The 19,676-nt window shown below is 42.4% G+C and overlaps 1 non-coding gene across 1 annotated transcript; it reads left to right on the top strand.

Moving 5' to 3' along the window:
- The first annotated feature begins 16,694 nt into the window (after nt 1–16,694).
- Nucleotides 16,695–16,763, top strand: TRNAN-GUU (transfer RNA asparagine (anticodon GUU)). Its single transcript has one exon. It is a non-coding gene; the product is annotated as a tRNA-Asn (tRNA).
- The last annotated feature ends 2,913 nt before the right edge of the window (nt 16,764–19,676 follow it).

A 19,676-nucleotide genomic window follows, 5' to 3' on the forward strand; every position in this document is an offset into this window, starting at 1 on the left:
GAGAGACTTTCTGGGCACCTATCCCAGAGTTCCCTGCAGAGATTCCCAAAACACTGCACTGTGGGTGGGATGTTTCAAACTGGCTGCATCCACATTAGGATTAAAACAGCAGAGACAGAAACTGTTCTGAGTTAAATAGGTGTTTGGCCCTGCTGAAACGTGAGTTACTCAGAACAGCTTGATGCAAGTATGTAAATAATGTGGAACAGTCATATGGACAGACAGCATTACTTTCCTGGGGAGAGAAAGCGACATGTTGCACGGTAAATTTCTTTAGTGAGGCAACATTACTAAAGAGACTTACAATGACTGCCTGGAATCAGGAGGGAAGAAACAAATAGTGTCTCCTCAAACTGGATTCTCGTGTTAAGCTCTCCTTTTATAAACCCGTAAAATATTTGCCTAAATGCCTACTCTAAACTGTTTTAAGTTCCATTGACTGTAAAATTTTGAATTTGTTCTGTTGGTGGTTTAAATTAGTGCAACACAACTCGTTACTGCCATTACAAGAATAACCTGTGCCAGCAGTTCTTAAACTTTAGCAGTTTAAGGAACCCCGATTTTGACTAAAAAAAATTTCAGAGACCCCTGAGCTCTCCCCTTCTCCCTTGCTGGCACAGATCACGTGCTGGACAGTTCCTTTTCAAGCGTCAGGCCGTATATGCCCCAGGACGTTTTCTGTTGCTGTACTTTAAAAGCAAGTCTACAAACATTAGTTCTTGTAGGTTATCCGGGCTGTGTGACCATGGTCTTGGTATTTTCTTTCCTGACGTTTAGCCAGCATCTGTGGCAGGCAGCTTCAGAGGAGTAACACTGAAACACTGTCCTTCAGTGTTACTCCTCTGAAGATGCCTGCCACAGCTGCTGGCGAAACGTCAGGAAAGAAAATACCAAGACCACAGTCACACAGCCCGGATAACCTACAACAACTGATGAACTCTGACCGTGAAAGCCTTCGACAATATTTTCTACAAACATTGTTGTTTTTTTCTGTACATGGCATACAAGGTCTCAGAGGTAACAATTCACCCAAATTCTCATCAGTCTCACCTCTTGATTGGAAAGGATTGTACAATGGACTAATGTTTTTCTTTGTTCAGTACTGAGCTGATGCAAGGAAGATTTGGTCTATATCCTGGAATTATTGGTGGTATGTCAGCTCCTCCTTCCCTGTGACCCATTCTTAATCCCATTTTGACCTTGTACCAATCTATAGTACAACTTGCTTCCACTGTCATCAAGAGCTGAATCTCCACCTATAATGGGAATGCTTAATGAACGTAACAGCAAGGATGATCAATGAAATAATGTAGGCAGATGTTTAGTCTAACCAGTCACAAAAACTCTTGAGTAAATGCAAACAAGCCAGTTAGCGATAACTCTGCCCTCTTATCAGCATATGGATCATATAACGTATTTCCCCCAGGCGTTGTGGACTTCACTGTCATTTTTAAAACCATAACATTAATTGCTATGGATAGAGGCAGCAGCCTGCTAATAGAAATCCGAGCAGAAAGACAAAACTAGTGGACCATTTTGCTCTTCTCTGAGTCATATCCTGCCCTGTGATCTTTACTGCTGACTTCACTCTCTTTAAAACGAGCAGAGAGATGGGTATGTGTGTGGTGGTTTCCCCACTGCTTCCCTTGGGAGCCCGTGCACCAATCTAATAGACTTCACTGTCAGGAAACATTTCCTCGAGATTTGCTTTAATCATGGGTGTCAGACATTTGTCCTCCTGGATGGCATTCCCCCCCACCCCTTGCCTGTATCAGTTCAGGCTTCTCCCTTATGATAGCAGCTGCTCAACTGCCTCTTTCTGATGCCTGCTGATTGCCTCTGTCAGCCGATGGCTCTTGTGGTCAGCTCTGGAGGCATTTCCATGTGTGCAGAAACCATAGAACCAGGAAGACGCTGGTTTGTGGGAGGAGCTTGCTCTGAACCCACTGCAGTTTTCATACAACATCTGCTGTCAAGGCAACACTGCAGTGCTTCATAACTTGTTAAAACACAACCACTCACCACATAGTTAAAATTAATATTGCTAGCCAGACTCAACATGCCTCTGGAATCGGGCTAATACTTAGCTTTAATTCGCTTTAATTCACAGCTACCTTGTGCTGTATTAACCGAAGAGGAAGCCAAAACTTCAAGTGCTTTCAGATGTCACGTATATCCCCTGAACAGAACAAGAAGTTACTTACCCCATGGTTTTCTTCTGATGGCATCCATATTCTGGAGCTGCTTGGTTGTTGACCTGATTTGGCAGTAATACTGTGTTAGTTTTCCATCAAACACATTTCTGCTTTATGTGTGAATTCCTGGATGACATTTGAAAATGCCCTGTCTCAGGATTTGGCATGGTGCCTTACAGTTAACAGGGTGTTCTGACAAGAGACTGGAAGCTGTTACTCATCTCTCTGATTGCTTGGAAGACCCAAAAATGAAAAGTGTGATTGGAAGCCTGTTCATATGTAAATACGCATTCCTGAAGGCTACAGCAAGGTTGAAAAGGGGAAAATTACAAACATGTATAGACATTTTTAAAGGGGGAAAGGTAACATTTCTGGAAATTTTGAAGTCATGGAAAAAAATTTAAGTTCCACTTTAGAGGAAAATGGAAACATCTGTAACAGTTAATTGCTTCCCATATGCAGCTTTTTCTACTTAACATTGATAAATGTGTTATACATACCTTGGTTAATGCATATGAATGATATCAAATGCATCTGTGAAATGTGTATGTGTATAACATGTATAAGGACATTTGTATCCCATACTGGTTATGGAATAGAATGTGTCTTGGTATAATCTCAAGCACCAGGAATATTTGAACATTGAGTACTGGGTCATCTCCTTGTTGACTTGCCACTAGCAGACTGAAATCCACATTATAGACTCGATGGCAAGGCTAATAATCTCAAGTCTTTTGAATGGCATTGAGATTATTTCTATAGGCTGCCAGGACTGATACTATGAGCTGAATTGTAGGTGCCTTCTGAATGTTGTCTGCAGCTGTTTTGTATTTTCAGTATCAGGTCTGAGTTCTGGAAGCAAGAGTGTGGTATGTTAATTTGGATTTAATTTCTGAACATATGAAGCTGCCTTACATGGAGTGAAATCATTCATTCTTGTACTCCAGTACTGACTGGCAGCAGCTCTCCAAGGATCCAGACAAGGTCTGTCTCAAATCTGCTACTTGAAATCCATTTTTTTTAAAAAATAGAGGTGTGAGGAATTAGATCTTCTACATGTAAAACATGTGCTTTACCCCTGAGCTATGGCTAGCTCTCTCAACAGCGAGAGATCTGATTGTTATGGAGAAAAGAGTCAGACAACGTTGAACTGAGGTCAGAAACAGTGAAATCCATTCAGAACATAGGCAGCCCTATAATCTGTGAGAGGTGTGTGGTGGTGGTGGGGGAACAAGGTCTTTATTTGCAGAGATGATCCAGAGGAGGAATCAGTGAGAAAGAATGAGGAGCAGACCACAGGCAGAGTGGTGCACTGAGGCCTTTTTCTCTTTACCAAATTCTACCTTCAGGCTCCAGAACACCAGAGGAAAGCGAGATAAGAAAGAGTATTGCTGTTTGCAAATAAGGATAGTGGCACCTTTGGGTGGCATGAGTTTATATTTACATCAATATTGTAATGGACAGCTCCTGCGCTGTCACTTACTACACTAATTTTACTGAGTAGGTGCTGTCCGAATTCATGTAAGAGAGGATATTTTTTGGAGGCAGGGAGCTTTTGTATGTGTGTGTGTGTGAGAGAGAGAAAGTGTGTGTGTGAGGGAGGGGGAGAGACAGCACATCCAAGCTACGGGCAGCCCATTCCTGAAAGGGGGGTAGCTAGACGATGACCAGGGACGGTGCCACCACCACGTTGCCTCCTGAGAGGCTTCCCAGCCGGAAAAACAACGATTTTTCTATAAAAAACCTGTGAAAGTCCCTCATTGAGTTTCACAGGGCTACACCAGCTATTTTGCAGGTGTAACTGGACGCCTGCAAAATGGCATGTCGCCAGGGCGAAAGGGCTTTGGAAGCAGCCTAAAGGCAGCTGCACCCCAGGAATGCCCCATGAACAGCCCCCCAGACTCTGGTGCGGCCACTTGTGCCAGAAAAAACCACTGCTGGGGAGGCAGTGCCGGCGCAGGAGACTCGTGGTGCTGCATTGCTCCCCGGAGCCGGTGTTAGTTGCCCTGCGCTGGCATCTGTGCCACTTTGGACGGTGCAAGGGGCATGGATGCTGGCGCTGGGTCACTCTGGCTCCTAAGCAGCTCTGACCCCTCTTCAGGATTGCAAGGCAAGTCCTATATAGTCCTTTGTGACCTGTTATTTAAATTTGATTCAATATCTGCTCAAGGTCTAACAGAACTTCTTCGTTTATTCCTAAATGGAATATAAGTGCAAGATAGGTATCTTCGAAACCTATTTTTAGAAGAGCAATCATACAGTGAATCATTATTAAAGAATTATTTTCTCTGCCTCTATCATCCCCTACTGCTTTCATTGGGTGCAAAGAAATTGGTTTTTCTTTTATGCTGTCTTTCCTGCAAACCACTCAAGGACCCTTTGAAGGGGAATGCCGTCTAAGAACTGTGCAAAAGCTAGCAATCTTGTTGTTTCTTGGGGTGTGTGTGTAATTTTTGGTCAGCTTGAAATATGCTGTAGAGATACTTGTCTTACCTCCCAGGAGTGCAGGCAGCTCTTCTGTTTCCTAAATCTAGCATGATTGTGCTCCTTTTGTGCTTGCCTTGGCTACACTAAACTGCTGTCAACTACTCTTGAGCCAATGTTGCCTCTGTTTCCTCAAGTCAAGCCCTGAGCACAGCGTGTATCTTGCCCATTCAGAAGACATCAGACAGACTTGTGATTAATTTGCTTCAGGTGTTAGGGTAATGTAGGGTTGCCAGTACTGCCTCAGTAAAGGCCTGAGATTTTGAGGGCAGTGCCTGGGAAGGGTGGAGTAGATGTGATGCTACTTATGGGTGACACTGTTGGAATTTACACTAATATCCATGATAAAGACCAAAAAGAAATGGGCAAACCCTAAAGCATCAGTATGGAGGCCATTTTCTGGCTATTTTTGCCTCAGTTTTTCAAGGACAAGGGACTGGAACCAAGGCTGGGGGTTTACCTGCCACAGGTGGGCAAATGACAAGCTTAGGGTGGGAAAAGCACTGACTTGTAGCCTGGAAGTCCCAGTTACTGTGCAGGAAAAATGGAAAGCACAGGACCACACAGGTCAGTGCGTCCCTTTAAGATCATGCCTTTAAGAGTACTATCAACATCTTAGCATCATAATGAACATAAGAACGGCCCTGCTGGATCAGACCAAGGCCCATCAAGTCCAGCAGTCTGTTCACACAGTGGCCAATCAGGTGCCTTTAGGAAGCCACAAACAAGACGAGTGCAGCAGCACCATCCTGCCCGTGTTCCACCGCACCCAAAATAATAGGCATGTTCGTCTGATACTAGAGAGAATAGGTATGCAGCATGACCAGTATCCATTCTAACTAATAACCATCAATACCCCTCTCCTCCATGAATAGGTCCACTCGCCTCTTAAAGCCCTCCAAGCTGGCAGCCATCACAACATCCTGGGGCAGGGAGTTCCACAATTTAACTATGCGTTTGTGAAAAAATATTTCCTTTTATCTGTTTTGAATCTCTCGTTCTCCAGCTTTAGCAGATGACCCTGTGTTCTAGTATTATGGGAGAGGGAGAAAAACGTCTCCCTGTCCACTCTCTCCAAACCATGCATAATTTTATAGACCTCTATCATGTCTCCCCTTAGCCGCCTTCTTTCCAAGCTAAACAGCCCTAAGCGTCCTAACCGCTCCCCATAGGACAGTTGCTCCAGTCCCTTAATCACTCTGGTTGCTCTTCTCTGCACCTTCTCAAGCTCTGTAATATCCTTTTTTAGGTGTGGTGACCAGAACTGTACACAGTATTCCAAGTGTGGTCTCACCATAGATTTGTACAAGGGCAGTATGATATCAGCAGTTTTATTCCTTATTCCTCATCTAATTATGGCCAGCATGGAATTTGCCTTTTTTACAGCAGCCGCACACTGGGTTGACATCTTCATTGAGCTATCCACTACCATCCCAAGATCCCTTTCTTGGTCTGTTGCTGCCAGCGCAGATCCCATCAGTGTATATGTGAAGTTGGGATTTTTTGCCCCAATATGCATCACTTTACACTTGCTCACAATGAATCTCATTTGCCATTTTAATGCCCATTCTTCCAGTATGTAGAGATCCTTCTGGAGCTCTTCACAGTCCGATTTTGTTTTAACCACCCTAAATAATTTGGTGTAATCTGCAAACTTGGCTACTTCACTGTTTAATGCCGACACAAAAGTGATTCATGCTGTTACGGTTTACTGTTGCTAGAGAGCGGTACACTTGAAGAGCATGAAGAGAGAAAAGGGGGAAATATATTTCCGAGACCAGTCACAGCATGTACATGACTTGGGCTGGAAGGGATGAGGGAAGAGGTTTATGCCATCCATGAAAACTGCTTGTGCCTACCTAGTGAGGTTTGCCTCACTGTCTGGGGACCCTGGCTTTTGCTGTTATAGTGCTTCCTAACAGAAGAATCCCACCAAGGAGCCATTTTAAGGCTGGGTTTCTCCTGCGAGGTTTTCAGAGGTGTGATGGACTTCTTTTTCCATGTTTGCCCCTCCCCCTTCTTTGTGTACTTTAAACTGCATGCCTCTCTGGGCTTAATTCTCATTTAATATTTTTTGCGTGTTTAATGACAGCAGGTTGCTGTCTTTGGGGGGCGGGCAAGGTGTGAAGCTGTGCTTAAGGTACAAGGTGCAGAGACTTCAGTAAAGTTTCTTTTTTCTGTGGCAAATTCTTTCAACAGGCATGCTGGCTGTATGTACGTATCTATAGGACCATTGTATCTACGGGACCGCCTCTCTCAATATGCCCCCCAAAGAGCATTACGCTCAGCAAGTAACAACTTATTGGTGGTCCCTGGTCCAAAAAGTGTCCCGCTGTCCTCGACCGGAGCCTTCTCAGCTCTGGCTGCAGCCTGGTGGAACTCTCTTATCAAATGAGACCTGGGCCCTGAGGGACCTGGCTCAGTACTGCAGGGCCTGCAAGACAGAGATGATCCACCAGGCCTATGGTGGAATGGTTCCACTCTGGTTGGCTTCCCTGCCCCTGCCCCTTCCTTTCCCTTTCCCACTCTGAGCAAAGGGCATCTTCAGCTTGGGTTATTCACACCCACTGCTAGGGGAGGCAGGATCATTTTTTCTACTTCCTGTCTCCTGGGCGTGGATAGCTCAGACTTCCAGGTTTACTCCTGCCTTGCTGGGGAGAGCTTGTACTCAACAGAACTCTGCTTCTTTGCTAGGCTAGTTTAGGAATCTGTCCTTTTCAATTCTATACCTTTTTCCTATATCTCTATATTTATATAACCTACCACTACCTTTAAAAAAAAGCCTTTTCCTTTGTTTGTCCTCCTTTTCCCCTTCTTGCAGAGGCAAGCTCAAAACCCGGTAGGCGTGGAACATAGCATTGCCTGATCCCTTCACCTAACTTTTTCTTTTCCTTCCTTCCTCTCCCCCTTCTCTTTCTCTTCCCTTTTTCTCCCTCCCCTTCCTTGATTGTTCTCCCCATAATTATTATTAGCATTAGTTCGGCAGGGGTGCTGTCTTGAATTTTAACATTGATAAGGATTTTAAATGTCTGCATAATATATTTTATTTAACTGTATATTTTATTGGTTGTCAGTTGCCCTGAGCCTGACTTTGGTCGGGAAAGGACAGGGTACAAATCAGATAAACTAAACCAAACATATCCACTTTAATGGTTAGTATTTTTATGAACATCTAAGGAGAGGCCTATCCGAACCCTTCCTTGCCCTGTACATTTAGTTTTATCAGACAAGCATTTGAATGGTTAACGTTTAATTTCTCAAAATTTGGGGGAGGGGGGAGAGTGAGTCACTATACACCTGTTGGAAGCCAAACGGGTAATATTACAGAAATCATTATTCCTACTTCCAAATCTCTCTTCTGGAATGTTCCATAGGCTGTGGTAACCAGGGGAGCATCAGCTTCAGACTGTGATTTTTCTGCCAGCAGAGGAGAGATTCTTTTCTAGAATAATTGCAGTGCATCCGAGGAAGAGGGAGTGCCTTGCATTATAATTGAAAGCAAGAAAGAAGACAGAGTTAACACGTTTAGTATAAGCCAGGGAGTGGGTTACATTTATTTGAATAAAACACTGCATTAGAATGTACAGTAGGTGCTTGCCTCTTGAGTTCAAAATGCTGTTTAGGTAGCAAATGGAATTAGCTTGGTGGTTGGAACAGTTCCCAGGTGGGCACTTTTTGAAACAGGTTTTGTGATATAGACCTCTGATTACTCCACAGAGGGGAAGTTGACTGAATGCAAGATAGATTCAAGACCAGGGCAGTGGGATCTTGCATGTCGGGTACGAGAGTGTATTCAGAGAACTGCATGTGTAATCCAGAAAGAGAATGGCAGAACCGTGCCAGGCTGAGATACACTGACAGAGTTAAAGAGTTGTGTGGGAGATATCTGCAGATTAGAGCTGAATTGCACTGGCAGAGTAACACAGAGAAATTTGCACAGTGAGGACCTGATTGGCTTCTGTGGAATTTAATGCTGCATAGCCCACGTCAGAGACTGCAAAGGGAGACAGAGAGAAAGTGCAAACAGCAGCAAGCTCCATCTGTCTTATACACACTGTCTGATTAAACAGAGCTGCCAAAAGAGGTCAGCCCTTGTTGACTTGCTGACAGGTTGGCTGGAAGGCGATATGATCTGGAAGGGAAGTGATATTGATTACATTAAAAACAAAACAAACAAACAAAAAAACCCTCCTCCCAAGACCTCTAAGCCACGTGATAAGTTAGTGATGGTGGCTGGTTTTTAAGAGTGTTTTTTAAAATCTCAAATTAAGTATGCTCTGTCCTTGGGGAAGGAAAGCAGCAAGCCCAGCAGGATGTGAGTGCCAGGAGTAAGTGAGGAGGAACTCACTAGCATCTCTCTGTCTTTCCCTCTCTCCCCTTTCCCTCCCTTCCTCCCTCTCCCAATAGCTGCTGTATCTGCTTATTCTTTTCCAGAATGTTTTCCTGCCAGGTTTAGCTAGTAAATTGATTATTATTAGCCATGATGATTAAACGTAGTCTCCATACTCAAGGGCAGTATACTTCACAACAGCAGATTTGGGGGAAGCAGTAGGAAATAGCAGTCTCCATCTTGCTCTACTTTTTGAGCTTCCCAGACGGTTTGACTACTGGTATTTGAGTGCTTTAGTGGTGGAACTTCTGTGCTGTCCAGCATAAGCAGCTCCTGTGTAGCAGGCTGGGTGCCTCCACCATATCAGTGAATCATAGAGTTGGAAGGGACCACCAGGGTCATCAAGTCCAACCCCCTGCACAATGCAGGAAATTCACAACTACCTCCCCCCCACACCTAGTGACCAGAAGATGGCCAAGATGCCCTCCCTCTCATCATCTGCCTAAAGTCACAGAATCAGCATTGCTGACAGATGGCCATCTAACCTCTTCTTAAAAACCTCCAGGGAAGGAGAGCTTACCACCTCCTGAGGAAGCCTGTTCTACTGAGGAACCGCTCTGTTAGAAAATTCTTCCTAATGTTTAGATGGAAACTCTTTTGATTTAATTTCAACCCGTTGGTTCTGGTCTGACCTTCCTGGGCAACAGAAAACAACTCGGCACCATCCTCAATATGACAGCCCCTCAAGTACTTGAACACGGTTATCATATCCCCTCTCAGTGAAGAGGGTCTCCAGAGAACACTGAACCTAATCCAGCTCCAAACCAGGGGTTCTTAACCATTTTTGTGCCATGGATCCCTTTGGTCATTTGTTGAAGCCTATGGACCCTTTCCCAGAAAAAATGTTTTTAAATGCATAAAATAAAATACATATGATTACGAAGGAAACCAATTATATTTAAAGACAGTTATGCTAAATCTCAGTTAAAGGTTAGTGAAAATAAAGATGCATTTTTTCCCATTCAAGTTCACAGACCTCCTGAATTCTATCAGGTCTGTGGACCCCACGTTAAGAACCCCTGATCTATATAGTTTTCCCTACTACCTCTGGCGGAGCTCTTTAGGTAAGGAGCATTCAGTTATCTTGACTGTGGAATATCTTTTTCTTTGTAGCTGATTATGTATTTTGATGTATTTTGTATATCTTATTTGATTTAATTTTGATTTAATTATGAATCTTTAGTCACAATTTCTAAGTCACATGTTCTTCACAATTTTAAATCATATTTATGCCCAACTCAGCCCTATGAGGTATGCAAAGATGAATGATAGTGACCTGTCCCAAGTCATCTAGTGATCTGGGATTTAAACCAGAGTCTGACTGTTTAGCCATCTACCTTATTAGTTCCTTTATGAAGCTCAGTGCAACAGAAGTGAGTTTTGCCAACTTTTTATTTTCACAGCATCCCTGTGAGGGAGGTTATATATAGAGATGGCAACTGTACCCAGGTAACCAAGTGAGCTTCACAGTTGAAGGGCTGGATATAAATATAAGAAATGAATTTATGTGTTTATGCTTGTGCTTAGTCTTTATATATATACAAATTGTTTTCATTTTATCTTCTCTCAAATAATTTATCTCTCTGTCTCTTTAGTGTTTTCTCTGACTCTATTTTGACAATGATCCACAAAAGACTTTCCACTTGTGCACAGAGGATAAAGGTAAGACATACAGTAATACTTTTGGGGGATGGGGGTGGGAAGGCTGTCATATAAGGTGAAATCTGCCCTTTCTCAACTTTTCTAGGCCATCATTAGGAAGAATAATTGTTATTTATGTGTAAGATTTAAGAGCTACTTACATGTTGTACTTAATGTGTAAAAATGTTAACATCATAAGCAGGTGAAAGTGTGCTGAGATTCACTGCAGTTCCCTCACTGCAGTTCCCTCCTGCATTTATAGACGGTGATCAATGTATGCTTGCCACACTATAATGTGTGAAGTGGCCGTTAGTTTTAATTGAGAGCTGAGGATGCAGAAATCTTAAGGCTCCTTTATTTTAAATATTTATTAGTCATGCATATTAAATAGCAGAACAAATATGAAGGCAGGAGATTTCAGACCAGTAGAAATTAAAATTAGTCTGTTCAGTTCATCTTTCAGTCTTTTCTGAAGTCACCATTTTACTTGCTCTTCCGTTAAAGGCTTCTAGTTAAGATGAGACCTGAATTTGCAATGGAAGGAAGCTGAGAACAAATTGTTTTGAAGCAGACATGCTGCCTTGAAGAACTACGTTTTACAGTACATACTAAGGCACAAATACGGCAACCATCCCCTCTCCCTACCTTGTAGACGAGCTTTTCAAAGCTTTGTGCTCTGCAGCTTCTATAGCAACTCCTTTGGGGACTGGAAAAAATTCAAATATATCCAACTCTGCCACTCAAATCATAACTTTTAAGCATAGCACTTTGTGTGCTGGCTTCCATCCTTTGGGCTGCCTGTCAAATCTGCGCTGCTGATTCTAGTTGAATTTAATGAAAAAGCACTGGAATGATTCCTGAGAACCCATATAAAGATTCATGTGAAATCTTTTATCAAACAGCTTAAGACAGATTCATTGCTAGGGTCTCCTGACCTTGTTGATGTAACTCCTGTATAATGACAGGGAAGCACAGGTAAATGGGAACGGTCAGCTACCATGCATCACTTGGCGATCTGGAGACACCTAATTGAGGTGACAATAAAGTTTGCTAATGTAACAGTCCTCCTTTTTCTGTATTCCCTTCTCCTTCCTTGTATGATTTCCCTCCACCCTATTTTGCTGCAGTAAGAGCCCCGTGGCGCAGAGTGTTAAGCTGCAGTACTGCAGTCAAAAGCTCTGCTCACGACCTGAGTTTGATCCCGATGGAAGTCGGTTTCAGGTAGCCGGCTCAAGGTTGACTCAGCCTTTCATCCTTCCGAAGTCGGTGAAATGAGTCCCCAGCTTGCTGGGGGTAAAGGGAAGATGACTGGGGAAGGCACTGGCAAACCACCCAGCAAACGAAGTCTGCCTTGGAAACGTCGGGATGTGATGTCACCCCATGGGTCAGGAATGACTCGGTGCTTGCACAGGGGACCTTTACCTTTTTTAAAATGGGGTGGGGGATAGTAAAATAGGTAATGTTAAGGAAAAAAATTCTACATGTTTGAAAGTCCAAATTTTAAAACAAAAATCAAAGACCACAGAACACTATCACAGTAACAGTAAACAGTAATATAGAAGTAAAAAATATTATGCCCATGGTGGTGGTGTTTAGAATCCGCTATGCACACACATAGGCTGTTTCCACATGGATTACTTGATTGTGATTGTTGCTGTAGGGAAATGCCCCCCCCCCCCCCGGCTTCCTCACAGCATCATGGCACATTTGTGTACCTCCTGGGGTTTCCGTAGCTTTTCTGTGATGTTTCCCAAACCGGCTTTGCTGCTGTGAAGGTTTGGGAAAGATCAGAGCAAAGTCGGGTTGGCTGCCATGTGGATGAGAAAGCTCAGATTTTCCTGGTCCATTTAATCTGCCTCTTTTGCCATCATGACCATTCTCAGCCACCACTGGGGGGCTTTTTAAAAAATCAGTTGAGTATTCTTATACCAATATAACAATATTGGTATCAGGTTCTCTGAATGCTCAGCTTTTGTTAAATGAAAGTACCTCTTTAGTCCTTTTTGTCAAAAATGGCCTTTCCCCTTATATCCCTGCAATGAAAGCGGCTAAAGACTTAAAAAAAATTAAGGCTGGGAATTCATAGAATGTGATACAGACTGTTATATTGTTATAAAAGTAACATGGCACGCGGGTGGGTGGGTGCTGAAGGGACTAGGGCAGAGAAACTACAGAAAACCCTGCCGTGTGGAATCCTCATTACCACTGGCAGGAGCAATGGGGAAACTACACAAGCCTGTGCTCTTGTGGAAAACACCATAGTAGTTTGAGAGAGGATAATGCAAAGAAGCATGATAAAACTCAACCATAATTCCCTGCCAATGTCAACAAGAGTCCCGTTGAGATGCAAAACAGAGTTCACTGAAGAGGAGAGGATGAACAGGATTGACACAGCAGGTCTCAGCCCTGCATTAAGCATAACGTTTGAACAGAGCTGAAAGCCTCTTCCACATGGTTGAGAACTCTGCAAAAGAGCTCTGTGCTAAACCTGTGAAGATTAGAGGCATGGTTAGCCACTGCAGTCTCCCTTCACCACCATGTTTACAGTGTAATGCAGAATCAATGGGCTTAGAAGGATGCAACTCTGCTTAGAATTGCACCGATGGTGTTGCTTGCTTCATGTCTGAATATGGCCAAGAGCTTTCAGATCAGGAAAAACACTGAACAAGATCTGAAATATCCTCAAGTGTCCCTGATCACTGGGCATAATCTTACTGAAAATGTGGTAATGTCAGGCAGTGATGAACTGGTCTACAATGCTTCGGTGCTGAAATTGGTCCTATTCAGGATTTGATGAAAAGACTGCTGTATTGAGGCATAGTACATTGTGACAATAAGGTAGAACATTGGCAGAAAATTGTAGGAGAATTGGTAGCTTATAGGAGTTTTTAAAGTGTTGCAGATATCCTGAAACCTTTATAAAAGTATCTGAGAAATTATTGCTAAAGCTTGAATTTGAGAGTCTGTTTTTTGAGGGGTGGCTGTACCTTCCAAATAAATTTTACGCATAGAAATTTGTTTTGCTAAAATAATCTTTCTTCCCTGTTGCTATGGTTATATGTTTTCTCCATACTGCATTTCTTGTAGCTTTCCTAATCATCCTCCAGCTTCTGATAATCATGCGTTTAAGACTGTTTTCCTTTCTTTTGTCCTGATTATATCCAATTTATCGCAATAATTGTTGAAAGGTAAAGTTACTGTAGGACTTTTATCTCTGCACTTGGTCATCCTAGCCCATGTAGGTGAAGATACCAAGTTATCACAAATAGGAGTCAAACTGCCATGAGAGTTATGCATTCCTTTCTTAATTAGAGGCATCACAACTTCACTGTTCACCTCCTAAAGAATAATAGCTAAATAATATAGTACTAAAATAATATAGTACTAAAATAGTGATGACAGGAGGCCAGAACATTTGAGTAGCTCTGGGCAAAGTGGATAACTTTAACCAAAAGAGAGGTTTAAAATAAAAATATGGAAAATAACCACAAAATAGCATTCTAACTTATCTAAAACTTTGATTTTGCTAGAGGTGGAAAATGCAATGTCAGGGCAAGGTGTTTATGGTGTAGTATTCAATTAACATGTTCAGGCAGGCTTTTGTGCTACTTCACTTGCTGTACTGAAGATATATTTCCATGTTCTCCCAGAAATACATGGTTAAGAATTTACTCCCAACTAGATTATACCAGACTTGCTTCATATCTACTCTTCCCAGTCAGCCCAGTTGAGCAAGACAATCTGCATTTGAAAAGTCATGCTTAAGACCACACTGTGAACAGGCCTACATAGCTACTTGACCCTGGCGGAAGGGTTTACTAGAATTAGGAAGGATATTTCTGGGATGGAGGTTATGATTTTGGGAAGAAAACCAGTGTGGTGTAATGGTTAGGGTGTTGGTACTAAATAAATACATGCAGGGACTTTGATGATAGGGAAGAAACTGTTTATATGTGCATTTGCTATGAAACCCTGCCTTACACTGTTGATGTTAGTACCTTGGAAAAAAAGTTTGTTTTGTTTATTATAGTGATTCTCTTTTTTAAAAAATAATTTATTAAACAATACGATAGCAATATACTACAATAGATATATAACATACACAACATATGTAAAATGTAGTAAGAACTGGTGATTCTCAGACTATTGGGTGGATTCCTTTGAGAAGAGAATGCCTACATCTTGGGGAAGGGGACAGAAATATGTTTCTTAGCCAGAATGTAGTCTTTCTATGCTCATCAGCCAAGATCTGGAACTCATCAAGGATTCTCATTGATGCAGATGGGATTGGGAGGGGGGATGACAACTGGCAAAGACTGCCTCCTCATTCTTCCAGTCTGATTTTGGAAGAAAAGGTGCTGTTTTGTGTAATGTTTCCTAGTGCATGGTTTTAGAAAGGGATGAGACATATCCTGTTCTGTTCCTCTTAATGCCACCTTTGTATCAATAACCCAGTCTACAAATATCAATTGAATTATGTATGCAAACATTTGGAGAAATCACTTGTGGAAAATATGGTTTGTGTTTGGTGGTGCGTGGGGTGGAAAAAGGTGACAAACATAGGGAGAAAGAGAAAAATAGTTAATTTAAAGTAAAGTAACAAGGCCTGGGAAGGAAAGGTAGCATGCTATAGCCCGATCTCAACAGATCTTGGAAGCTAAGCAGAGTCAGCCCTGGTTAGTATTTGGATGTTAGACCACCAAGGAATACCAGGGTTGCTACGCACAGGAAGGCGCTGGCAAACCATCTCTGTTAGTCTCTTGCCTTGAAAACCCCATAAGGGGTCGCCATGGGTTGGCTATGACTTGAGGGCACTTTACCCACGCACAAGCAGGCCTGAGTTCTAACATTTCTCAATTTTTTTGAAGTCTTCTCTAGCAAGCCTTTGACCTGAACTAGTCAATTATGTGGATTCTGTTTCTTTGGAAGTGATCCTTGTTAAAAAATGTGCCCCAAAATCAGGGAAGCACTGCTGTGTGGGTTTTCAGAGACTAGAGATAAATATGTTTGCAGCTTAGAACAGCTGTGGTCAGGTCACTGATACCCAGGAGAATGTATGTAGAAGTTTGCTTGTCTTGGTTTTGAGGAGAAGTGGGATTGGCAGGAAGGCCAGGAGGTTATAACACTTTGTTCCTCTTAAAAAGAATGCAGAACAAGTATCATCTTATTTCACAGCATATGAGACACATTGGAATCCAAACAGGTGTTACACAAGGTATTTTCCCTTGTAGGGAAAACAACTGGAACATCTAGTTGTTTTTAATGTGTTTTTATTGAATTATTTTATAATTTTAACGTTTTTAATTGCTCTAATGTTTTATGTGCATGGCCTTTAGGACCCTATTGGGTTGAAAACATGCACAACAATGTTTTAAGTACATAAATAAAATTTAATCTTTTTTTCTGATGAAGCAAATGATCTTTCACTTCTAGCTAGTGATCTCAATAATCAGAATTGTTTTGGAAACCTGTCTAATTTTGATTACTTTTCCAGTTAGAAAAAACAGTTTAACGTATAGATTCCTGATGGGAATTGGAATAGGGGACAAGTGAAATCCATAAAATTCTTACAGTGTGATATGTGTCAGGAAATGGCAAACTAAATACAATAATGATCTAAGGGCTAGTCGTGAATGGCCCCCTATACACATTTCAGAGTAATGATTGTCTCTGTCTGAAAGCTTAACCTTTTGGCTCTTGCAGGCCAGACAGAACAAAAATGGCTGTACTTAAAGAGAAATGCTAAATATGATAAAGTACATTTTCTCCACCTAGAACCCTGCAACTTACTTTGTTTTCTGGAGGGATGCAACATGGCATTGTAGAAGTCTGGCAGGAATAAAGCCTGTATTTTGTGCTCTCCTGTGGCTCTATTGTTAACAGTTTGTTTATTGGCCCTGCTACCATAATCATTTTGTTATCACTGGCTATTCCAGTATGTGGCGAGAGAAACACACAAAGCAGTGGGAAACAGCAGTTGCCATGCTGTGGCTCAGTGGTAGAGCATCTGCTTGTTATGCAGAAGGTCCCAGGTTCATTCCCCGGCATCTCCAGTTAAAAGCACTAGGCAACTAGGTGATGTGAAAGACCTAAAAAGGATATTACAGAGCTTGAAAAGGTGCAGAAAAGAGCAACCAAAATGATTAAGGGACTAGAGCAACTGTCCTATGGGGAGCGGTTAAGACTCTTAGGGCTGTTAAGCTTGGAAAGAAGGCGGCTGAGGGGAGACATGATAGAGGTCTATAAAATTATGCATGGTTTGGAGAGAGTGGACAGGGAGACGTTTTTCTCCCTCTCCCATAATACTAGAACATGGGGTCATCTGCTAAAGCTGGATGGTGAGAGATTCAAAACAGATAAAAGGAAGTATTTTTTCACACAATGCATAGTTAAATTGTGGAACTCCCTGCCCCAGGATGTAGTGATGGCTGCCAGCTTGGAGGGCTTTAAGAGGGGAGTGGACATATTCATAGAGGAGAGGGGTATTCATGGCTGTTAGTTAGAATGGATACTAGTCGTGCTGCATACCTATTCTCTCTAGTATCAGAGGAGCATGCCTATTGTTTTGGGTGCGGTGGAACATGGGCAGGATGCTGCTGCTGCTGCACTCGTCTTGTTAGTGGCTTCCTAGAGGCACCTGGTTGACCACTGTGTGAACAGACTGCTGGACTTGATGGGCCTTGGTCTAATCCAGCAGGGCCTTTCTTATGTTCTTATGACCTCAGCCTGAGACCCTGGAGAGACGTTGCCAGTCTGAGTAGACAATACTGACTTTGATGGACCAAGGGTCTGATTCAGTATCAGTATAAGGCAGCTTCATGTGTGTTCACTAACATACTATCTGGGTCAAAAAGGATTTCTCATACAGTAGGGAGCCAAAACATCCCAGAATAATTTTAACTCTGCATTTTTCACCAGTTCTATCACCTGTATATTTTCTGTTGAAGAAACTGACCTTTCCTCTTCTCCTCTAATGTTTCTCATTTCCTCTCCCCTGTCCCATTTGCCTTACAGTGCTGGATAGTGGCAGTGACATAGGGATGGGGGAAAGCAGCTGAACAGGGCTGGTGGTACTGCATGGCAGATGGGGGGAGGAGTGTGGCATCTGTGGTGATGGAGGGAGAGGCGGGCTAGTGGACACGAGATGCTGTCTAGTGGGCATCTGCAATGGAGGAGGCTGTTCGTTTTCTTTGGTGTTCCTCTGCTGTGGTGATGGTTTCTTGATGGCTTCCCTATGAACATACATCTTCCATCTTTGAAGCTGGCAATAAAGCAGGGTGGGTGGAAAGATTAATTGAAGTTCAGGTAGACTTCTGGAAAGGGGTTGTGGGTGATGGTGCATGGCCTAGGTTATGAAATACTGCCTGAGGGCCACCCATTTATGATGATACAAAGCAAAATATTAGAGAGTGAATACATGCAACCATCATACGACTTGGTAGGGTTTTCTACTGCCTGGTTTTTTGGTGATCTGTAAAAATTTCTGATCCCCCCCCAGGGTTGCCAGCCTCCAGGTAGTAGCTGGAGATCTCCTGCTTTTACAACTGATCTCCAGCCGATAGGGATCAGTTCACCTGGAGAAAATGACCGCTTTGGCAATAGGACTCTATGGCATTGAAGTCCCTCCCCTCCCAAAACCCTCCCCTCCTCAGGCTCCACCCCAAAAATCTCCAGTTATTTCCCAACCCAGAACTGGTAACCTTGCCCCCCCCCCCTGCCAGATACTCTCATATGTAGGGAATCTGGGGGTCTTTTTATGATATGCTGTGTCTTCCTCACATTTTCAGAGTGGTTGCTTGATCATATGTAGTACTAATTAATAACTAGTGGTACTGAGTGAGGAATGTATTGCCATAAATTACATAGTTCCATGGCTGGAATTGTCTTTTTATGCAGACCCAAAGTAGCTCCCATCATTCTCCCCTGCTCCCTTTTATCCTCATAACCCTGTGAGGAAGATTAGGCTTAGAGTCTTTGACTTGCTCAAGGTCACCCAGGGAGCTTCCATGGCAGAGTGGGGATTTGAACCTGGGTTTCCCAGCTTCTGTTCCGACACTCTAACCACTCTATTATTTCAAAACTGGTGTTTGTGGGTATGTCATATGAGGAGAGATTGGGTGAAGTGAGTATGTACATACCATTCATGTTATTTTCATTGTGCATAGTTAACAATTTAGTGGTTTTATGCATTTTTTCACTTCACATGGTTAATGTGCAACAGTGTACTAACTACGGTATATGATTTAAAATGTATACAGTGCAATTACGATAAATATTGTGTTCTTGTTTGCAGGGCTGCTTGTGCAAATTAATGGTTTTTATTTCATTTTTGTTTTGTAAAAAGAAATTGTAGTTTTGAAGGATTCCATGTTGCTAAGCATAGCTGCTGCATTTGCAATAAGTAGTGAGATGGTTAGGGTTGCCAACTTTCCAGCGGTGCCTTAACATTGGTTAAAACATTATTTATGGTTATTATTACCAGAGTGTCTGAGGGAAAATCTTATTAAAAGATTTTAAGTAGGCCAATTCCGTACCCTGATTCCTGTGCACTCTCAGAATGGGCTAACTCCAAATGGGTGCAAGTCAGTGCTTCTACTACGCTGATATTTCGGGGCATCAACAATAGCAGTGCCCTGCTACAGGAAACTCTGTACCTGCATTTAAAAGCAAAAGTACCGTAATGACACAGAATACTACAATTTTAAAATAGTTGTAATAGTTCTAAACTGTCTGCACATTTGCACATACATGCAACAAAAACAAAACTAAAAAACCCCAAAAATTTAGGACAAAATCAATTTTTTAGGCATAGAACAAGCATAGATAATTCCATTTGTGTCCTGTAGGGTTGTTTTAGCCTCTCCACACTTGCGCAAACAGTCAAAAGGTTCTCTCTCCCCCAGTTATATTTTAAAATGAGAAAATTACAGGGAAATGATTTAATTAAAAATTCCATGCATGTTCGG

Source organism: Euleptes europaea, chromosome 3 (assembly GCF_029931775.1).
Source record: "Euleptes europaea isolate rEulEur1 chromosome 3, rEulEur1.hap1, whole genome shotgun sequence".
Taxonomy (NCBI): domain Eukaryota; kingdom Metazoa; phylum Chordata; class Lepidosauria; order Squamata; family Sphaerodactylidae; genus Euleptes; species Euleptes europaea.